Source organism: Cupressus sempervirens, chromosome 2, assembly GCF_028749045.1.
Source record: "Cupressus sempervirens isolate cs-2001-9-10 chromosome 2, ASM2874904v1, whole genome shotgun sequence".
Classification (NCBI taxonomy): domain Eukaryota; kingdom Viridiplantae; phylum Streptophyta; class Pinopsida; order Cupressales; family Cupressaceae; genus Cupressus; species Cupressus sempervirens.
The window spans coordinates 307,485,903-307,503,761 of NC_143119.1; positions in this window are offsets into that span (position 1 = coordinate 307,485,903).

Below are 17,859 nucleotides of genomic sequence, written 5' to 3' on the forward strand. Positions count from 1 at the left end.
CACATGAGTGGCTCGGTACTCACTATGACTTGACATGTTCTATTATTTACATGTTGTGCTTGGCATGTACTACTAGTTTCGCATGAACTAAGTAAATAACATAAGTGTGTTGACACTCATTTGTCAAAACCAATCTGAGATCAATAGCATGTCCATCCTTATGATAGATGTCTCTATCTCATAATAGAAAAATACCTCAAACAAAAAGCGAAAAATTATTAAATGCATGGAAAATTAGAAGAGCATTCACCTATAATATTTTTGAACAACAAAGATTTAACAAAAATATAATTCAGTGGAAAAATCCATGAGCTATGTGGCTCCACATTGTAGCTATTCCATTGTCCAGCAATAGAAACTCTTCACATTAAATATGAAGATCTTGAAATTAAAAAAGATAACTATCAGAGATCTATATTTGTGTTTTAGTGATAACAAATATATAGTCTAATTTTAAGAAAAATAATAGTATTAAATATATATAATTAAATAAAATAAGCAAGAATACTAGTTGTAGTTGTATAAATGTAGTATTACTCATTATGTTAAAAAAAAAATTCAATAAAACAAGTATATGGATCATTTGCTCGATCCTATTATGACGTAATGTGAATGCATCTGATCATTACTTAGATGATATTATGCATAAGATCTTTACTCAATCACCAAGAGATAATATAATCTATAAGTACAGATTTTTGCATATTAGTTTGGTATGAATAATTTTGATTAAATGCAAGGATAATTGCTTATGTGAATTCAAGATATGAATGATTAATTTAATTTAGCACAAGTACTATGCAAGTGTGTGTGTGTGTGTGTGTGTGTGTGTGTGTGTGTGTGTGTGTGTGTGTGTGTGTGAGTGTGTGTGTGTGTGTGTGCATGTGAAGAAGTTAACATAGTGAACTGATATACATACATACATGCACATGTGCATACAATCATCATAATCAGTTATTCTTGAATCTGATCAAAGCTATTATATATGAACAAGAGATACATGTTTAGAAGGAAAAATAATAATATTTACATAGGTCCCTCTTCTCCCCTTAAAGAAAATTGCAAAACAAGGACATAGAGATCACAAGGGCACAACATGGAAACAAAAAGTAGCAATCACAAGGGAATGTCAACAAAATCCTAGATCTCCACTGATCTCCACCAATGGTCAGAGCTCTCCACCCTCTTTTGTGTGCAACTCTTCACAATCAATCAAAACAAACGGGGAATGATTAATCTCATGTTTTCTTTTCTTTTTTGTTTATAATCCATAATCCACAATCCAAAAGATCTCTCTCTATATATATACATACATATATACATACATACATATATACATATATATACATACATACATGCATGCATGTATAAAAACAATAATGCACTTTCTAAGAGTTTATAATTGTTCAACAAAATTAATGTTTTACAAGAAAGTGCACCTAAAGAACTAATAGCTTAGAAGCAAGAACATGGTGTTGAAACAGTACAAAAAATGCTTGACATGAGAGGTCTATAAGTAAGGGTGTTGACAAGTCTTGAAATATTGAATTCTAAAATGAAAGCTATCAATGATCAAACACCTATGCTAGAGTTACAACACACAGTAAAATTGATTTTAGATAAGGTAGAGGCAGATATTAAGAAGTTTGATAATCAAAATTTAAGGCATGAGAGTGAAGGAGAAGGAGAAGCTTTAGAAAGAGACTGCGGGGCAGAAACAATAGCTAGACAACATAGAGAATATTATGGAAGCCACTAGATAGAATCTAGGAAAGTGTTGTGGTAGGTACTATGACATTGGAAACACTAGTTAAATTGGTCTATTTACTAATTAGCTAGGTTGATTGCTTCATTATTATATGATCTAATTGTATTGTTAGTTATTATTTTGACATACATGAAATTATTATTAATATTCATTGTTATATATACATACATACATGAAAACAATAATGCACTTTCTATGAGTTTACAATTGTTCAACAAAATTAATGTTTTGCAAGAAAATGCACTTAAAGAATTGTTAGCTTAGAAGCAAGAACATGGTGTCAAAATAGTACAAAAAGTGCTTGACATGAGAGGTCCACAAGTGAGGTTGTTGACCAATCTTGAAAACTTGACTGCTGAAATGAAAGCTATTGATCATTAAACACATATGCCAAAGTTACAAAACAATGTGTAGTTGATTTTAGAAAAGGTAGAGGCAAATATTCAAATGTTTGATGATAAAAATTTAAAGCATGAGAGTGAAGGAGAAGGAGCGGCTTTAGAAAGAGAAGGAGAAGGAGCGACTTTAGAAAGAGACTAGATGACATAAACAATAGCTAGACAACATAGACAATAGTATGGGAGCTACTAGATAGAATCTAGGAAAGTGTTGCGGTAGGTACTATGACATTAGAATTACTTGCAAGTGTCTTTGAGAATTTACAGTCCAAATATCAAATGCTTATAAGAGTGTTTCAAGTATTCGCACAGTTTCCCTATGATGATCCCAAGTATCAAATGTTTATAAGAGTGTTTCAAGGTTGGGAACCAATTCAACATCCTATGCATGGTTTAGAGGTAATGTCTTTGTGGCAAATGCTTCTACAAGGGAATGAGCCTCATGATTATGACATTTACACAGGAGTAGAACTTGCTTCTTCAACTCCTTACACTCAACTCTTCACTGAAGTTATTCTTCAATTCCTTGCATATGCAATTTTATCACCTTAGAAAACTATATTTGATCCTACTAGCAAGAAACAACTGATTGTTCATTTTATTGTACCTAATTTGATGACAATTCTATAGGAATTTTTAATCAACCCAAATAATTAGTAACTACACTCATTTAACTACATTATGGCTAGTTTCTTTCTAAAAACATCTTCTATGATATATTTTTGTAAAATTTCATGTGAACTCTATGCGTTTTTCCTAGTCTACATTATTTTTGTAGAGGATCTTGAGGTAAGTCACTTAGCATAGGTTGAGTGAGTTTTATTATTTTATTATTTGGATTCTCAAATATGTATGCAGCTGGATCAATTTTCTATTGTGCTAATATGTAAAAGGCACCTTAAAAAAGATCTCCAAATATACATGTTTAGAAGGAAATACAAAGAGATACCTATTTAGAAGGAAAATAAATGAACATTTACATAGCTTCCTTGAAGAAATTTGTAGGGCTAGGGTACAACAATGAAATCATAGAGCCAAGGCACAAAGATTACAAGGGCATGACATAGAAACAAAATCTAAGAGCAAGGGCACATGAACAAAATTGCAGAGCAAGGGCATGACAAAAAAATACAGAGATCACAAGGGCATGACAACCATATTGCAGAGCAAGGGCACGACAATGAAATATAGAGATACGCAACAAAGAAATTGCAGAGCAAGGGCATGATAACAAAATGCAGAGATCACAACAATAAAATGCACCAATGACAAGGGCACGACAATGTTTAGAGCTCTCCACCCTTGCTCGGAGCTCTCCACCCTATTTCGTGCATAGCTCTCCACCATAATGAAAATAAATGGGGAATGATTTATGTCATTTTTTTTGTTTATACTCACGTGAGTGTCACAATTACGATGCCAACATTGGTATTGTGATGAGATTAGGCACAATTACAAAAATTTAAAAAACATGAAAATGACCACAAAATACACTATCATCGCAAATTGACATCACAATTTGACACCAAATGTTGTAGTGTATGTCCATTTTAGTGACAACACCTTGTCTAGAAATGTTTTCTTGAACTAAAAACCAAAATAAAATTGTGCTATATCTACATTTATACTAGTATGACCCAATAAATTGGCAAGGAGTAAGATATTGACGTTATGAAAAAAAATCTTTCTAGAAATTTTTTTTGATATTTTATGTGATTATGTAATTCATTTTTCAGAAAAATGTCCTATAATCTTGTGTGTGAGATTATGTTACTATTGTGATAAGAAGATTGTAAATATGTTACTATTGTGATAAGAAGATTGTAAATACTTTGTGGTTGCATTAACAATGAATATGTAATGATAGTTATCATGAAATGACACAAGTAATACATCAAGTATATCCTTAATTAACAACGAGATGCTAATCACAGTGAGATGGAAGGTAAGAAGAATCAACAGTTCGATGGACGAGCAGTTGTAATTTAAAGAATTATCAACAAGACCCAAACAATATCTTATTAGAGAATATAAAACGTATCTTATTAACATCAATAATAGATCAATAGAGTAAAGTCTCAATCAACAATAGTTATGGAAAAAAATAGAGAAACAAGACAAAGTAAAAGCAATCAACTACTAGATTATAGAGAGGATCCAAAGGAGTAAAGTACACCAACAAAGTCCAAGAAAGGAAAAAAATGTTGAGATCATCTATGATAATCTACACCATCATGCATATTTATGTTGGAATATTGAAGAATCAAAAGAAATATATTTATTCCAAATTTTTAGCTATAAGAAATATAATTTCAATTACTTATAGTTTTCAATGAAAAAGTTTCAAATCATTCCAACAAAAAGGAAGGTTCAAGATGGAAAGAATGTCTCTTATCTTAGTTGAGGATTGATCAACAATTCAATATTAGAATCATCCTTGTGAAAAATGGAGAATTCAGATAACAGTAATGAACATGGAAATTAAAATATAAGTTATTTGAAAAGTGGGAATACGAAAATTGAAAGTAAGGAATATCAAAGGTTAACAATGATAGTAGGCTATGGAAACATGATTGTGTTTCTATAATGGGTGTTAAAGCATATATCTAAATTGCTAAATAGACAATTTATAACATCACTAGATCCAAAAAAATGTGAAAGTGCATCTGTAATAGTGAGGAACAACCATAAATGAGACACGAGAAATATTTAGAAATGTGTGTAAAACTCCATAAGGCTGTTAAAACAATAGGAAGACATTGCCACACTTTTCTAAAGAGAAATTGAAAAATGGGGGAAAAATTGTATAAAACTTCCAATGTACAAATAGAAAATATTTCCCAAAAGGACCAATGAAAAAGTGCAAGAATTTCAATATAAATGATGGAGCTTCATCCAATGAACTTACATATTTCAATATATGTGAAGAGGGACAAAAAAAATAAACTGGGTCAAGCTTCATTTTGCATCCATGGTAACTAATAGGGTTTCCAAAACCCTCGAATGTTCTCCTCCAAATTTTCAAATGTGATAAATGAAAATGAGTATGTTGTTAAGGATGTAGAGTATTTTAGTGCCCTAGTAAATTTATTTGTAATTTTTTGCGGGCCTGCAAAGACATGCTCTTTCATAACATATCCATGTTTCTTATATTATTTTTATTTAGTAACATATTAATATGTATCTCTTTATTAATATTACTATGTTATTGAATAAAATAAAATATTAGTTTCTTGTTTTCACATCAAATTATTCTAATTTAATAATTTTAACTGGTTGATATTATGAATAAGTTAATAAATTGTTAAAGTTTTTTACAAAGGAAAATAAGTAATGACACCATTCATAGTGGATAATGATGTATTAATGGATACATAGACTTCTCCTTAGAAGTTGTGTCAATTTACAAACATATGGAGAAAATATAGGGATGTTGGAGAAGTTTTAGGGTCAATTTTGACTTTTCCCTAGAGTTTGAAAGGCATTTATGATTGGTTGGAGCACTTTTAGGGGCATTTTTGATGATTCATAAAGTTGTTAATGACTTAGAGATAATTTTTCATGATGATGAAATCATTTTTTATGATGGAGTGGGTTATCTATATGGCTATTTTTTTGCATTTAACCCCACTTGGTTGAAGGTTCTATTTAGTGAATTTCTTACTCATGCTTTTGACAAAGGGAGACACCTAGTGATTCTTTTTCAATCCCAGATTTTCTTTGTTTGGAGTTTTATAGTTCACTTGTTACATATGAAAATATATATTGCGAGCCATTATTTTGCATTGAAACCTTGTCATACATTGCAGAGTTAGTGTATTAAGCATATGATTGATAGATATTGTTAGTGAAAGTTTATTTACTCTCATTTTTGTCTCATAAATGTACCTATTTTGTGGTTTCAGGTGTCTTGTTGTAGGTGCAAATAGTGTCAAGGGAATTTATTTAAATTTGTTGCAGAGAAGGCTTAATTTCTTACTATCTTATTTCATGATTTTTTTCAGGCCTCTTTGTGAAACATTTATGCACATACATGGATTTGTGATTTGTGTCATATATAAATGTATGTGAGGGTTATTCATGTAGTTTACTTCTCTTTTTGCAACTTTAAGTACTTTGGTGTATCACCTCCTATAGCAATATCTAGGTTACAGTTCAAGTTACTTGAAATTATTGTTTACCTCTTCCCCTTTCCATTCTAAAAGTTTTAGTTTTAGGTGAGACCCTCTCTAGAGGTTTCACTTAAATTTTTATGTCCCAGATTGAAGTGAATATCATTTTATGCCACGATTTTTGAAGTCATTTAATTCAATATGGTGCAAATTTTAGTGCATAACATGACTATAGATGGATTTGTACTCAATCGACTCTTTTTACCACTAAGTTCATTTTCTTTTATTTTTATTTTTGTAGTTTTTGAGACCTTGGGGTTACCCCTTCTTGAGATAACCTAGGAAAGTCAACCTATACCACAAGCATTTTGGGTTGTAGGGACAATTTTGTCTTAGGGATTCAAAATTGGAAATTAGGTGACCCATCAAATTTCTTTGTTTTTGTATTTGAAAATTGGTATAAAATGAAGCCTAGGCAACTCAGTTTTAATACCCAACAATTCAAAATCATACTCAATCAATTTCAAGCACTCAAGCTAGCAAATTTTCTAATGTATTTCAAGACTTAGAGGTAATTTAAGAGATTCTAGGATCCTTTATGAGCATTTCCTCTTCAAAATCTAGAAGTTTTTTGGCCATCAAGGGAGGAGATCTATATTATTACATTCATCTTTTTCCTCTTTGATGCACACTTGCATCCATGGATCAATGTTGTGGTTTTGGTACATCTATTGCATTTGTGGATATTTCCTACATCCTTCATTGACAATCCAACATCAACAACATACAAGCATAATAAAATCCTTATTGACAATGGTTCAATCAACCAAGGTGAATATTTACATTTATCTTTCTTCTTTACATGATTTACATTTTCTTTCATTTCAAGGTTGATTCCTAAATCTAGGGCTTGACCAAGGCAAGCCATCCCCCAACAAAAAGATCAAGTCTTCTTGTATGCAAGAGCATGGTATCAAAATTTTGACTTTAGATGTAAGAACTACTCATCAAGGGCTTTCAAGAGAACCTGGGTAGATTTTTCTATTGTGCGATGAGAACATGTCCAAATTTTGATAAACCTACTAGTAAGTTTTCTTTTGGTAAACCTATACTTGGAGGCCTAGGTTTTTTAGAGTTTTTTGGGTTTTCTATCCTAACCACATAACCACAATCAGAATTATGAATCCACGATTTTTAGAGTGAAAAAGAATCTTCTCTTTAATTTCTCAAAGTAAATTTTCCAACCTTTCTTTTATCTCTTATCATAGACATGTTTCCATTTATTAATTAGGTTAATTGTATACATATAACACCTAGATCTATTTCACTATTGTCAATTAATCAATTGGTTTAATTCACATTCACATTGCACATCTTAAAGTTAATAGCATTGCATGAAAGAGTACTTGCTTTCATACTTCCTTGGTATATTTTAAGTTTAGTATTGACATCCCTTCATCCTACTTAGTTTTTCTATTCTAACTTAGGTTATATTGGGAGTTATGTTTGAAAGAATTTTTCTTGTATTGAATGGCTTAGAGTGAAACTGTGTTGTCAATATATTTATCTCATCTATCTTACATTGTTAAATTCATTGCTTCCATTTATCATCAAACAAAAACCTATAGAGTTCTTAAGGATTGCATAGCATACAAAGGAAGAGAGCTAGTGAGATATAGGTTGACTTTTTATCACAACAAAGGCATAATCAAAGTATTTTTCCTTGTAGATAATATGATTGAAGTGAGGATGGAGAATATGGTTGATCTATTAACCAAGGATAAGACCTTTTTAAGGGAAAGGTGGGAGTTTTGATATAGATGAGGGATTCTTGAAGGATTTATGAAGGATCATTTGTAGTAGATATGTTAAGCATTAAAGCACATGAGATCTTGGGATCTATGGTCTTTGAATCATGGAAAATACTTGTAGTGGTATTTTGATTAGTTTATATTTATTTTAATAGTTCTCCTTCAGGGTAGAAATAGCTAGTATTAAGGCATTATCATTAGGATTTTATGTGATGGAATAAATTTCGATAGATTTTATTCTTTAGGAGATGAAGGAAAGATGGAAGAAGTAGAGGTTGCAAGACATCCATTACTAAGACATAGGTGCATGATGTATGTCAAGATTGAGAGTATTATATTCATTGGATTATTCATAAGTACTTTAAATTTGAATTATCTTATCATCAACGAGATCGTGGATTTCATACTTCAACTCCATGTAATACAAAGTTCATGTTTATTATGTCTATGATACTATTAGAGTGGGGTTGTCGTTGCACCAAAAGATTGATTTGCCAATGCCCAATACAACCACTTAACTTATAGTACGCAAGAGGTGGTTAAGCCCTTGTCATAAATCATGAGGGGAGTACTAAAAATTTTTCCAACAATATCCCCCTCAATGTTATCCAAGGTTGTAAGGACTCAAACCTATGATCAAGCTCTAATACCACTTGTTAGACTGGGGTTGTCATTCCACCAAAAGATCGATCTATCAATGCCTGATACAACCACTCAACTTTTAGTACATAGGAGGCAATTAAATCCTTGTCATGAATCTTTAGGGGAGTGTAGAACACTTTTCAAATAGATACACATAATAGCTTCTCAAGAATATGAAACCACATAAAGTGGCTTCAGGCAATGTAATGAGATTTTTATTAAGAAGTTCTTCCAAAGGTGATTCAAGAGTGTCCTAAAGGAGTGAATGATATATCCAAAGTGCATATAATTTCACTTGTGTTGGCTAAATATAATTGATACTCAAGATTATTAGTTGATTTGGTGTTTGATAGACAATATTCTTATTTGAATATGATGTATCTTCCTCTTTAATCTCTTGATCGTAGAAAGGGTTATCATGAAGTTTTGACAGTCTCTTGATCAAAGATTGGATTTTCATACTTAGGTATCTCTTTTTTTATGGAGAGAGAGACATATATTTATCATGATAAACTATAAAAGGAATAATTGATTTTAAGGAATACTCTTTAGATAGCATATCCTTCTCTTTCCTCATATCTTGGATTTTAGATTGCAAAGATTGGACTTGCCTAGTGAGGATTGTGATAGAATGCTCAGCCATAGTATGATTTCTTTGATTCATTTGTCTAGATGACTATCAATGAGATGATATCTCTTGTCTTTATGTATTATTTTATCAAGGATAGCATAAGTATGGATCTAATGGAGAATCAAAAATGTAAATTTTTTATTTTTTCTTGGTATTTTTCCAGGTTTTTGTAAATTGCAATTTTGGAGGTATTCTAGTCAAAATTTGATGTTGGGACTTTTATTGGTCTCTAAAATTAGATTTCCAAATGCATGCTAGTTTAGAGACTAAAAATAGATTTCTATTTCTTTTGGACAGTGAAACCATTTCATAATTTTAAGTCCCGAGTCAAAAGTTATGGCCCTACCAAATTAGGGTAAAAATAAATTATTTTTTCCTCTTCAAAGTTTTAGAATTTTTTATATTTTTGGGTCTATTCTGGAAAAATTCAGGAAAAGTCATAAAACATAGCTACGATTTATTGGTTTCATTTGATTAGGTTTAATGGTGATCTAATACATGCAAGAACTTTTCCCTATTTGAAAGATTAAATGATGGTTTATGTTAATCTTAAGAGTTTAGTTGAGGGGTTTATGATCCTTTGTGATGATCTCTAAAGCCATATCCAAGGATTGATAATACAAGATACAAATATGAATTATATTTGAATAGAAAATGGCCAATTGAATCAAGGATGATAACAATAAGGTGATAAGACCTCATTATGCAATATGTGATGATTTACCTAAAAGATGACTCAAAAGGGTATCTAAATCTATAATTGGGTTGATTTGATAGTGTACTAAAGTACCCTTTTATCCCATATATAAATATTTCCATAGGACTCAAGAAGTAATCAAATACAATCCTATAAAATAGAAACAATTTTCCACTTAGGTCTATATGAATCAGGAACTAGGTACAATCCTAAAACCCAAGTACATCCTAAAAATAAGGTATTATATGAAAAGTAGGTATGATTTTCTGATAGGGCCTATATGAATCAAGAACTAGGTATGAGAAAAGGCATAACTTGGTATGATTCTACTACTAGGTTAGGCATTCTACCAATGAGCTTTCAATTTGAGTTCATGAACTACCAATTTGTTTCCAATTTGAAGGTGATTATTCTAGGACCCATGGCCACACATGCCAGATAAAAGACACATATGTCAAGTCTCTTTAGACCTATATTTGAGTGCATTCTTTGTTGTCTTAAAGAAGACCTAATTTCCATAAATTTAACACAATTTAAGACATAATTAGACATGCTTTACCCCAAGGAATCAACTTAACAATCAAAATATTTTACCACAACATGGTATTCCTTCGACTCATACAACCTTTTCAAGCCTAGAATATGCCCATGTTTTTTTTTCATTTGTAAGAGTTTTGTGCAATATAGTCAAAGAAGAATCTACCATGAGACCTCTATTGTCATATTAACCACTTTAAAATACTTAATGGAATATGTATGGTGAGTGTCTTCAGGAGATATTCTTCCCACTAGTTGTACAAATATTATAACCCTTTTAGAAGTGAACTGGGAAGTTCACTGCTCAAAGATATCTTATGAATTATAAAAGGTATTATAGTAGCATAAAAAATAAAATTAGATATTATAGATCCTAGAGGAGATGAAGGACAAGATATATTTTCCCTCTTAGCTTGAGCTAAATGATGTATTTATTATAGTGGATGAAAGATCTTGGATTTAGCTTGTCCCCACTTGGGTCATTCCATGAGATTTTTCCCTCAATGACATACCCTATACTAGGTGATTATGAAAATAAAATGGATGAGAAGTAGAGGTATGAATTTTTTATTTTCCTCTAGGGAAAAGAGCATACATTCATATTCCATTTGATTCCCCCAAGCACATAAGACATGTGCTCATTTTTTAGGTTTATTTCTAAGTAAAATATTAAATGAGTGTAGGTTTTTTATCATCTTACAAAGACAAGATCATACTCCTCTATCACTTAAAAATCCACTCCAAGTGAACCTTATTAAAATGCCTAATTAATAAGTCAAGAAGACACATTGTTTATTTCTATCTCCAATGCAACCTATTGTTGAAAACAATTATTCAATTGTATGTTATCTTTGATGTTACACAAAATTTAAATCCTTACCAAGAAATCAGTGTTAGACAAGCTAACTCAGGCATTGAAGATAGTTTCTTGTGTATGTTGAGCATTCCAATTATAACCAAGTTTAGAGTTAGTTCTTACCAAGATCACTCGGGCATTGAAAGCAGATCTTGTGTTAATCAAGTTTACTCAGTTACCAAAGGAAAGTTAGCATGGATCCTCTGTTGACTATGTTCACTCAGTTACCAAAGGAAATTTAGTTCAAACTCAATATTAACTGAGTTGGGTCGGTTAACAAAATTTTTCTCTAATTTGATTGAGTACTCAATTCTATATTAGCTTACTGGCAACATATTGAGTTTGGTTAATGCTAGCTCACTTAACAGATGATAATAATTTGATTATAAGTGTATTTAAGTTGACTTGACAAGGTAATTCATATAAGTAATAGGTCAAGTTGAGGATTGAAGTAAGTGAACATGTGGAATTAAAGAAGATGAATTAAGGAAGAAAATTAGAAGGATATCTACAAGAGGATAGAGTATCTAAGTTAACCAAGCTATAAAGAACATTTTGATAGCTATAAAGAACATTCTGATAAAGGAGGATCAAGTAATCAAGCTAGAAGAAAGATCTGAATCAAAAAAGTACAGTTGCATCATCAATCAGGTCAAGTCATTGTTACTCTCTAATAATTGTAGCAGTGAATCAAATCTCCTAATAGTGTTAGCCTAACAATTATTTTCCAAATCCTCTAACAAGGTGGCATTTCTAGATTGTAGTGTCTAAAGACCTCTAACAAGGCCACTCCTAATAGGGTTAATTAAATCCTCTAATAGGGTCACACTTAATAGTGTGTTTTGTAATCTTTAATAGGGTTGGCTCCTAAAAACGCTTACTTCAGAAAAGTGAAAAATAATAACTAGTTGCAATTATTGGTTTTCCCAAATTGGGTTTCCACGTTAAATCTTGTTGTCTCATGTGTTCATTTTATTTCCTTTATGTTTCTGTAACTAAGTTAATTAAGGTTAATCACATCTAATATCGTAAGGTGCATATATTCTGTGTTAACTGAGTGACAATAACATATTTATTGTTAATTGAGTGACAGTAATATATTTAGTATTAATCAAGTTACAACAAGGATTTATTTTGTTGACATCTTAAGGGATCTTGGATTTTTTTTGTGGTACCTGATTCACTCCTCCCCTCTTAGTCACTCCTTTTTATTTCCAACAATTGGTATCAGAGCTTTTGGTGCTTGTAGATAAGGTTTCAAGGACCTAAGCTAAAGATCAAGATGTCTTATAGGAGGGAAATTCCTAAGTTGAACATAGATAACTTCAAAGCATGGTGGGAACTCGTGAAGATAAATTTGGCAACCATTGGAGACACTAGCCTAAAATACCTAAAGCACAAGTATGTGGCACCTGTTGGACCTTTATTTGTGGAAAAAATTACAGAAAAGAAGAATCACAACATAATGATGATTGACATTGTCTCTACTCTCAATTATGTTTTTTATTAAGGAAAACAGGTTTTAATAGGGCCCTGAAACCCATACAATATATAGTTCTGACAAAAAGAGAATGCTTAAAGTATCAAAAGAAACTAAAAGGAAACATTTGAAATAGCTCCCCTCATGAAATGAAAAAACTAGAAAAAAGCTAGGGAGACAACAAAAAACCAGGACTAGCCAAGAAAAGCCAAGGCGCTCAAGAGATATCTCTTGGCATTTTCACTGCATTGATTTTGAGCTCAGACAGTCTTCCTACCACCTCCTTCATGCTTGAGAGATCCTATTCAAGTTCCAGGGTATCCTTCTTCCTCAAGCTAGATCTAGTATGCTTCCTCAAGCTGTCATCAAGGGTCCTCCTCCTTGTTGATTCTTTACTCCTCCATTTTATTGATGAGTATCTTAATATTCTCATTGGCCTCTTGGAGAATATTATATCTTTGCTCCACTATAATTTGCATAGATCTCTCCATCATTTGAACCAAGTTTTCTTGCCCTCCTACACTCTGTTTTCCATGCTCTTTTATTCTTTCGATATCTTGTTCTTCAAGCTGTAGTTCTCACTTTTTAGACTGCTCACCCTATATTTAAGATCTTGGATTTCATGAAAAATCCATTTGGTAGTATGGAAGCTATCTACTGCACTATTCTTGGCATTGTTGAGGACACCTATATCTAGGTTCTCCTTTGTGGTGTCACTAAAAATGACTAGGGTAGGGTCAATCAATTCTTCCATTTGGATTTTTCCTTCATCACCCTCTTTGACTAGTGTTATGATTAATTCTCTATTAATCCCCATTTTAGCAGAAGATGTGTCAAAATTTTGCTACACCACATTTCTATCCTTTCCTGTAATCGAGCATCTATATTTGTTGGTTTTGAATTCCTCATAGCCCTACTCGTATTCCTCCCTTTCACTCTGATTGAGGTCTCCTTCTACCTCCTCCTTCTCAATCCCCTATTTATCCTTCTTGTCCTCAGAGTGTTTACTTGTTTGGCCCTTGGAAGTGTGGATGAATTCCTCTTTATTTTTTAGCATTTTGATGGTGATGGTTCTCTTGCCCCTCTTCCTCTCCAACCCTCCCCTTCTCTAAGCTCCTCCTAACCATCAACACTATCTTCCCCTGTATCTATGCCTTCAACCCTTTCATTATAGTCCATGTCGAAGGAGGAGTCAAAGCCCTGCTTGGGATTAGGGATAACATTTTCCCCCTTACTTTCCATTTTGATGATTTTTTTTTCTAGAGCCACTCTGTGGAGATTCATCCCTCTCCGAATCAATATGCATATCAAGGTTGTCTTTTGTATCTGAAGGCAAATAGTCCTCCCTTGATTCTTCAGAATCCCCGCTACCCTTCTTGCCCTCCTTCCTAATCTTAATTTGTTTTCCCATTGTCCTAGCTTTAAAGAATTCATATATTAAAAGTAACAGCCCCTCATGGAGCGTCAGATTCCTAGTATGTTTCTCCTAATATTAATTAATGTTTTCATTCATAGAAGGGTATAAGTAGAAGGGGATGGAAATTTTGGCCCCATACCTGAAACGGTTGAGTAACACAAAGTGGTAGGTGCAAAGATGATCAAATATGGTGTCCAGGATGATATATTTGATGATAACCCACCAAATAAACCACCATAGTAGCTTCATGGAGCTCCGAAGATAATGGGTACTCTTCATCAGTGCTTTCTTTTCCTCTTGATCCTTTGTAAATTTCACCACTACATGCCCTGAGATTTTCCTGTCTCTGTAGAATTTCTTTACCAAGATGAGAATGCTAGTGACAGCGGAAATGAAATCCTTTGTCACCGTGAACTCCACCTCATATATTTTAACAATTTCCTCATTCCAACTCTTAACCATTATCTTGGTAATAAAGGGTTTCCAGCCATGGAGTCGATTAATGAAGTTCATGATTTCCCATTTTTTCAAAATGTTCCACACCTTGGACCATCTCTGTCATCTTTGGGCTTTGTCCTCTGGTTCCCTCCTATGTCTTTCCCCTACCATTTTATCTTCCTCGGTGCAAGATAAATAACCGGTATTGAAGCCCTTCAAGTCCAGAGAATAAATGGCAGTACTCATTTTCTTGGAGCTATTTTCTACCTTATGAATAATTTGCATGAATTTGATTATAGAATTAAGTTGATAGATATGGTTGATGTGAGAAGTACGAGTGCTATCATACTTCCACATCACATTTTTGCACATTCCCTAGAAAGCACTAACAATCATAATAAATTTACACATAAAATATTTGACCACTCCCCGTAACTTATTTGCAATCATAATGGACTTTTAATTATACCCAATCTACCCGGGATCCTTTCCCTTTCAATCAAATCATTAATTTCTCATGGAAAATTATGACCATCTCTCCACTTAGTCACTTCATTGTAATTGACTACCTAGTTAGCCAAGTTGTCCGCCACTTGGTTGGCTTCTTGGTACTCATGTGCCACATAGATTTTTTCGAAGGTCTTGACATGATGAATGCATTCACCTATTATATTGAATTATGCTGAATTGGATTGAAGGTCTAGTCTCAATTATGTTGAGTTTGATGAAGTCAAAGATGTCCTATTGTTCATGAGATGTGGATCAAGCTAAAATATATCTATGTAGGAGATGACAATGTGAGGATAGCTAAGGAAGAAAGTCTAAGAGGATAGTTTGATCAAATGGAGATGAGAGAAGATGAAAACATTACGCAGTACAGTGAAAGAACCAAAGCAAGTGTAAGTGCAATCAAAGCCTCAGGAGGAGAAATTAATGATGTGACAGTGGTTAGTGAGGTACTCATAATTCTTCTTCCTATTTTCTCAATTAGAGTTTAAGATAATGAAGAAATGAGATGTGATCCCAAAAATGATATAACTTTGGATGCACTAGTGGGGAGGTTGACAACCTTTGATTTAGAAAACTTTGATAATTTTGTTCCTAACTCTGGTAGCATTGAGTGTGCATTTCAAGCTAAGCCATAACTCAAAAGGAAAGGTGGAAAATCTAAAGGCAAACAGTCTAATAGTGAATATGAAGAAGATTATGATGATGACCTTCAAACCATTGAAGCCCTACTTATAAGAAGATTCCCTAAAGGCAAAGGAAAGTACAAAGGTAAAATACCCCTAATATATTTCTCTTATGAAGAAGTTGGTCACATTGCTGCAAGCTGTCCAAACAAAGAAGGAAAAGAAGAAAAGAAGTACAACAAGTATAAAGGCAAGAAAGATTTCAAAAGTTACAAAGACAAAAAAGGATAAAGGTAAGAAATCTTATTACATAGCTAAAGGTTCTAATAGTAGTGATGATGATAAAATTGTTTACATTGTTATTAAAGATTAATTAGATGGTGAAAATGATAAGATGGCCCTCATTTTCCATATTAGAAAGAATGGTAAATGGATCATAGATATTGTTTGTTCTCACCAAATGACTTTATGATGATGGGAGTATTAGATTTGGAAATGATGAACCCTATTATTTAAATGGAAAAGGATGCATTGCATTAACCAATCAACTCAAATGTGACAATTCTTATTGGATTGAAGGACTGAAACATAATCTACTTAGTGTGGCATAGTTGAACAACATTGGATTCAAGGTAGAACTCATGAATGGAAAGGCCAAGCTACTAGATGGGAAAGGAAATCTAGTTGGGATTGGAAATCAAACAAAAGGTAATATATTCTATCTAGATCTAACTAAAAGTTCATGTTTCCTAGCTCAAGTAGAGGAAAGTTGGGTATGGCATAAAAGATTGTGTCGTGTGAATTTTGATAACCTGGTCAACATAAGCAAGAATAGAAGAGTGAGAGGCATTCCAAGGCAAAAGAAACTTGATATGGGCATGTGCAAGAATTTTCAAATTGGGAAGATGGGAAAGACAAGATCCAAAAGAAATAATTATCATTATGAAGAAGTTCTAGAACTGGTTCATACAAATCTTTGTGGACCTATTGCCATAGAAAGCTACTGTGAAGACAAGTACTTCATTTTATTTGTTGATGATTGTTCTAGGATGATGATAGTAATGTACTTGAAAGATAAATCTGAAGCCTTTCATAAATTCAAGTGGTATTTGGCTAAAGTAGACAAAGAAATGGAAAGATATTGAAATGTCTAAGGTTATACAGAGGAGGAGAATTCATCTCAAATGAATTCAACGAATTCTGCAATGAAAGAGGAATCAAAAGACAAGTATTTGCACCCGGTACACCTCAGTAGAATGGTGTAGCATAAAGAAGAAATAGATCCATTATGAATTGTGCAAGAACACTGATGATAGAGAAAAATCTTGCAATCAAATATTGGAAGGAAGTAAGCAGTACAATAGTTCATACCTTGAACTGAGTTTAGCTAAAGAAACATTCAAAGAAAAGAGCTTATGAATTATGGTATGACTATAAACCTAATGTATGTTATTCCAAAGTATTTGGAAGCAAATGTTATATCTTAAAAGAGGCAAGGAAAGGAAAATTTGATGTGAAAAGTGATGAAGGCATATTCCTAGGATAATCTAACAAAAGAAAAGCATATAAATGTTTGAATTTTAGTACTCACAAGGTTATAAAAAGTGCACATGTAAAAAATGATGATTTTGAAAAGAAGAGTGAAGAGCAAAGCAACAAAGAACCTAAAAACTACAAAACTTTGTCTACTATGAACCTAATACTTTACCTAAAGTTCAAGTAAATGTAATTGGAAATTAGCAGTCTTCACCACTCTAGTCCCCTAAATCTCTAGTTCAACCTGAGTTGTAGCTAGTGCAACCCAAGTCATAGTATGAGGGACCCAAGTCTTAGTTAGAAGGACCTGAGTTTTAGATAGTAGAAACTAAGTCATAGTCTGAAGGACCCAAGTTACAGACAATGGGACCTAAGCATAATTCAAAAGATCATTTTGAGCATG